Source organism: Lepidothrix coronata, unplaced genomic scaffold, assembly GCF_001604755.1.
Source record: "Lepidothrix coronata isolate B3197 unplaced genomic scaffold, Lepidothrix_coronata-1.0 Scaffold35, whole genome shotgun sequence".
NCBI classification, from domain to species: Eukaryota; Metazoa; Chordata; class Aves; order Passeriformes; family Pipridae; genus Lepidothrix; species Lepidothrix coronata.
In genome coordinates, this window is record NW_016690215.1 from 4,643,389 (window position 1) to 4,650,449 (window position 7,061).

Here is a 7,061-nt window from a genome sequence, read left to right on the forward strand (position 1 = left end):
AGACCAATTGTTTGTTTGTATGATTGTACTTACTGTATTATTTTAATAAATTGTTATTCTGACTTAAACCAGCATTTCCCCTGCTGGTTAACTCTTAAACCAGCACAAGGAGACACCCCCTCCAAATCTCCCCTGCCTGCTCTTCCTAAAGAGCCTGTATCCTTCCATTCCAACATTCCGGTCACAGGAGCCATCCCACTATATCTCCATGATGCCAGTGCAGGTGTGTGCACATCTGTAGTTCATCTTGTTTATTCCCCATGTTTATTCCCTCTATGTGTGTTTGCATAGAGGCATTTAAGCTAGGCCCTGGATAAAGCTGCCTGACTGACTGGAGTGGGGGAAATTCTTTTGGGCTGCTCTTCAAGGGCTCTCCTGCTGACCTTTGATTCCTCTCCAGACTCTGATTTTCCCTTACTGGCCCTGACATCAAACTGGTACGAGTGCTATGGACTGAGGTTCCTCTCCTCCTGCAAATGTAATTTAAAGCCCTCTTCCTAGCTTGGCAAGCCTGTGACTGAAGATGCTCCTCCCCTTCCCTGACAGACTTCCCCCAGTAGATTGGGTTTCTTAAAGCAAGTCCCACGTCCTAAGTAGCCAAACCCCCAGTTGTGGCACCAGTCCTGTGACCGTTTGTTCATTCACCAGATTTGACTGGCCCTTTCAAACCCCTTCCCTTTGATCAGGAAGATTGATGAAAAAGATTCTTGTGCTCCAGAGTCCCTTAAGTCCCTCATCACCTCTCCCAGGGCTCTGTAATCCTTCCTAATACTCCTCAGGCTGCTCTTGGCTGTATCACCAGTGCCTAGGAATTCACCTACCAAATGCCAGAAAACCCAGCACATAGTAAATATATCAATGTTTGTCCTTACTGATCCTAATTTTCATCTTTTTGTCTACAAGTTTGGGTTACCAGAATCCCAGGCACTAACTCAACAAGCTTTGGCCAGGCACCACCCACTGGCACAGTGCACCATCTTGCTGGCAGTGGCAGTGGCAGTGGCAGCAGCTCCTGGCTCTGGTCAACAGCAGATGTATGTGAAGGAGAAGACAAAGCCTCAAACAACCACTTCCCAGTGGCTGGGATGCCAACAGTGGCAGAGGAGCTCCCAGGGAGGCCATCTGGGCAGGGAAGCCTGCATGACTTCCATGTTTTATAAAAGATGCAGTAGTCTAATGCCTGGTCCTGGTTAGGGCCGTTACTGGTTGAGGTCCTGTGACTTGTGTTGTGGAGAAGATCAGATAAAACAGCCATAGCCTGCAGGCCAGGAAAACTATTAAAGGGCAGGCTATTTCTTGTCTCACAATTTTCAGAACTTTTACACTGACTCTCTATGTCTGGGAGAAAGGTCAAAACTAGAAAGCTCTGTGTATTATTCCATTTGATTGTTTCAAGAAAATACAGGTTTAAACTCTCCATTCCCTACAAAGACTGGTTTGGGAGTTTTATTTTTTTTTACCCTTCCTAGACACCCCAGAGTTTGGTACATCTTGTAGCTAAAAGCATTAAATATGTCATTACCATAAATACCAAAATCACTTAGCTGGAACTTAATTGTATTTATCGGACCTCAGTTTCACACTTGAATGAAAGTGAGACAAATTAGTGATTGTGACTGTGATAGTAAGCCAGACTTGCAGATGATAATACCACAGAGTAAGTACAGCAACAACAAAAATTGTTATATTGACTATGTGCTCTTTTTCGGCATTTACAATATGTTTTTTTCTGTTTTATCTCTTCTATGATTACTCTGAATGAAAGTTCTGAATATACAAGTTTAATTCACTGAAAAGTAAGTTCAAAATCTGTCACACGTGAAACTTTACCCATTGCTAGTAAGTGTATATATTAGTTGCAATGATTTGCTGACTAATGTGTTGCTTTGGCCAGCCTGTTAAACAAAATGCTTGAATGACATGTTCTGCTGATTCATCTCTCTCCCCCCTTCCAGATGCTATTCTCAACTGAATATGCAAATTATGCTTTCTTCTGGTACACTTTATTGACGATCTTTTAATTCCAAACCTGACATATTTTCCATTTGCTCGCATTGTGCATCCTGAGTGTCTACAAATGGTGCAAAATTTAAGGATAAAGAAATTTTCAAGAAATAAAAATGAAATTACATAGAAGGTTTGCATGGAATAATCTGTATTTGTCAATAATATATTATACATCTCATACTGAAGGTTAAAAAAATCACAGTGAGGAGCAATTGTCATGTGGAAAATGTTAATTTCTGAAAAAAAAATATACAAAGGCATAATGAACTGTCACTCAGAATATAGGTTGGCCAGATTTTTCAACTAAGAGTCAGTGAATGTGTTTTGTTTTTGTTATGATTAGACTTGCCCTAACACCATGCTGGGACATACCACCTATATTTTCAATCCAGTAAGGACTAGAGGAGTGTTAAATGCCAATAGCAGAGTTGTGCTGCAGGAGACTGGTCAGGTTTGGACATAAAGGTGTCAGGCAGCTGCTGTGTCTCCTGCCCTGCACAGTAGACAGTAAGTGGAGAGCAGAGAGTGGCACAGAGGGGACACTGATCCCTTTCACGAGGGTTTGCATGGGGGCAGCACAGTATTTGTTTCTAGCATGTGTGGAGAGAAGAAATCTAAATGCCATGAGGTGGATGTTGACCAGACTCAAATTCCCTGGGGGAAGACAGCTGGGAGAAGATGAACGTCCCATCTCATTGCCTGTAATGGCACAGGCATGTGCCAATACAAGAAGAAAGAGCACACAGGTGGATGGACAGATAGTGTCCCTCAGAGTCTGCATCGGCCTAGAAAGGTGGGATGTTGGCACCTCAAGGCAGATGTGGGTAATTTTGGCTCTTATAGTATGACAGCAAGCTTCATCAGCCTAGCATTTCCATACCTTTTAAATTTTATTCTGTGAGTGGCAGGTTCAGCTGGACAGACAGAAATTCAGGGACTGGCACATCTCTCATGAAAAGTTGAATCCTGGAGAGATTGAAGTATTTTTAAATGCCAATAGCAGAGTTGCACTGTAGGAGACAGAGGTCACCTTGAACCCAAGAAACCGGTCAGGAGATCAAAGCAGAAAACTGAGAGGCCAAATTAGAATGTAACTTTTCCTAGCTACCCCGAGAAAAAGTTGTTCATTAAACACTTCCAAAATCTGTTGGTCTATTTATTTTCACTGCTGTATGTTCCTGAGGAGGTGGTCCATTAGCCAGAATGCTCACAGATAAGACTTTGAGAAAAATTGCTCTCAACTACAGGGAAACCTGTCGAGTTAGATTTTGGGCAAGAGGCTGAAATAACAATAAGGGGGCGAGCGAAAGGAGCATCGCCACAACTATCTTTACAAATTACTGCAACCCATGAACAACAGCAGCTCATCTCTTGCTGTGATCAGACATAAGAGCAAACTGTTTACGTGCAGCCAGCCAGCAAGAGGAGGTGCTGTGCCTGAAGATGGACCAGACAGCACCCAGTATGGCAAAATTACTTGCTCCAGCACTGCACAAACATGGTGACAAGTGCAGTCCTGCTCCCACAAGGATGCACCAGCTGAGAAGTCTCTGAGCTCTACACGTGCCTCAGGAGTACACCCTTCTCTATAGCAAGGTTTGGAGGTGGGGAACCCTAGCACAGCAGCCTGGTGAACCAGGGAAATAACGCATGCAACAAGGCTGCTCCTCACTAAGATGCCTCTGTTGAAGACTTTGATTTCTCAATCTAAGGAAACTAAAAACCATTTTCTTAGTGGCAGAGAAGAACTATGTGAATTCAGGAGAAAGTTGATCAGGAGAGACATGCTTATGAACAAGGGCTCAGTGGTGTGAGAAAAAATACAGAAGAAATTAAGAGAAATGGATTTCAAAGAACTTTGGAGACAGAACAACACATCTAGTGGTAGGAAGAATGCTGACAAGAAGCTTGCTTATTTTAAAGACAGGGCTGATAAAAGGCCCATTTAATTTTGGTTTGCTTTGGATCTTGAGCAATCATAGACATACACTGAGTAATGAATGATAGCTTGAAGTCAAAATCTGATTAGGTTGAGATCTTTGAGGTCCTCATCACTGGCCTTTCTGAGGCTGCACTAGATCTCTCATAAGAGATGATTAACAAAACTGAAAAGTGTGCCAACAGATAGAGAATGATAAAGGAAGTCTTTTGGGTTTCTATTGCACATCAGTAACCTATTTAAGCCACTCCTGCAAAACACACTCAGGAGCAAGGTCTTTACAGGTAGGGAGTATCCATAGCCCAAGCTTGCGCTTTACACTGCAAGTCAGTGTCTGTACTCAGAATCAGTGGGAGTTTGTGTGGAAAAACTATCCCAGCTGTTGAGTGGAAAAACTTTCCCAGTAGCTAGGATATTTTGCAGTCATTCCTGTTGAAATATGCAGCACTTTCCACTGCAGCAGACAGTACTGGCAGTTGTTTGGGGTAAAGTCATAGGGATGTTGTATAGCAGTGGACATAGCAGCACATAAAAACGTCTATCTTCTCATGAAAACCATATTTTACCCAAATAACTGGTTTCAGTCACAAATCATGGAAGGACAGAGAAGACACCACCAGTTTTGAAGGAAAGAGACCCTGTGAGATTAGTTAGCCCTTCTCCTGCCCAGGGAAAAGCAGCTGTATCCACGCATGACAGACGTTTTCCAAACCCTTTCTGAAAAATCACCAGCAAGATTCAATAGTCTCACAGAAAATTGTCACAGTCTTTCCTTATCCTCACATAATATAGCATGTTCACAAAAAAATTAAATACTTCCTCCAGCTATTTCCATGCATTGCTACAACACAAAGCATAGTCAGTGAGAATTAAATTGGTAACTTAATCTTTTGAGATAAGAGCAAGACAGTCTAGGGAAAGTTTCTAAGGAAATTACTTAACATCAGGACTTCTGAGCTTCTCTTCTGATTTATTGAGGCTCTGTTCCTTACAGACTCTCTGACATACAGAATTTCAGGAAGAATTATGTTACCAGGAGGAAGAAAAGGTGAGGTGATTTTTTGATAGGAAGCTAATATCAGGAATAAATATAGGGCAGCTTGCACTGCTTCTTAACATAAACTTTTCTGAGATGCTCAATAGACTTTAAATTTCCTTAATGGAGACACATTTTTCAATTTAAAATCCTATGCAAGTGAAATACTGCTTTCATTGATGATTGCAGCAGGAAATCAATTCAGCATTACACAGGCTGAAATAGATCCCAGAAATTGCCTTAGTTCCTTGATTGCAATGCAAGTCTGACAACCTACAGAGCTGAGGCTCTGTCTCTCTATTTAGATAGCAGATGGTATTCTGACTGCCACCTTATAAATAGAGCAGGTGAGTTGGCAGTAAAGATAGAACTGTGAGAGGTCTGCTGACATCAAATTAATATAGACATTTCTTTCTTGATACTATTTGATTTTCAAAGGCTCTTGAGAATTTAGTGTTCAAATCTCTGAGATTCATGATGTACTGTACTATACAAGGTCATTGATGTCACTGACAACTTTATGGGCAATAGCTCTTGCCATCAGATAGCATTCAATATGTGCAAACATAGGCTGAAAACTGCATTCATTTGGACTGTAACATTGAGGGTCCAGTCTCATGAACTGCTGAGAGCTCAATTTATCTTACTTGTGCTGAATTAATCATAAGGAAGTACAGGAAATGTTCGACCTTTGTCTCAGAGAAACCGTCATGGTAACATTAAGGGATGAGCATCAAGCCAGAGAGACTGCTGCTGCTGGAGCAGAGACAGGAGCTCAAAGGCTCAAAGACTGGAAGCCAGTCTTGTATTCAGGGTCCAGCAGGTCAGTGCCCCCTGACTTAAGATTGTATGGGCGGTGAAACTTAGCATGCCTAACTCATAATGAAACCTCTACATCTCACAGCCTGAAAACTTGTCAGCAGCCTCTTGGACCTGTGAAGTTGAGCAAAGTGGAGAAAGACCCTTCTTTTAACTCAGCTTCCCATTTTACTACAACTAATGAAACATCATTGCCTGTCTTATGGCAGAAGTTTACCAAAACCTAACTCTGAAAAAACATTTCTCCCCTCAGAACAACCTCCACAGGAAAAATAAACAAACCTTTACAGAGTCATACGGGCACTGCATCAGTCACTAGATCACACATTTCTCAGCTCAGAGGTTCATGTTTTCAGCTCTGCTGTGTCCAAACTACTAACCCTGATGTTATTTATTTAAATTAATACCACAATGGACAAAGTTACAACACTCTAAAAATCCTTTCTCCCAGGAAAGTAATGAAAGCCTCTAGAACAGGGAGTGAGGGAGCCGACAAGCCTGCAAACCTGTCCTGGTGAGGAAAATACAGCAAAGAGAATATTTGGGTGATGCCATTTTTAGTGGCCCTGCTTCACTCCTGCTCTACAGTCCAAGGATTTATCTTGAGGAATGTCAGAGCATGCAAAGCCCAAAAATGCAACACTTCTTCCTTTGCTTTTCTTTAAACCTTGCAAATGACAGACATTGAAATCTCACCTACTATGCCTATGAAAACATTTACTGTTCTGTCCTGGAATTAATCTAAGAAAAATTGTTCATGAAATGAACACAGCCAGATCTGAGGTGATAGGAGCTTTGGAGGGATTTTTTTTCAGAAGAGATGAAGGGTGATTTTTTTAAGACTTTCACACATTTTTTGGGTTTACTCCAAACCTGTGCTCTTGCTTTGGTAACATCACTTGCACTTCCATGGACAAGATGTGTGAGTGCTGGGGGCAGCTGGGCTCAGGGATGTACAGTGTCTGGACAGCCAGAGCCTGCCAGTAGTTGCTAGGACTCTACTAGACTATAGGAAAGAGATGAAAGGATGTGAAGTCAAATCTGACAAAAGATGTGCAATATGTTACGTACAGCTGAAGTTCAGCACTGAAAGCTTTCATTCTCACACCAGTGGAAGAATAACAGCCATTACCTTGATTTTGACATTGAGATTGGATAGACAAGGGAAAGAAGCTGCACAGATACTACACAAATAAATATAGCCCTAAATGCAGAGAAAATTGGGGGGGGGGGGGGGGGGGGGGGGGGGGGGGGGGGGGG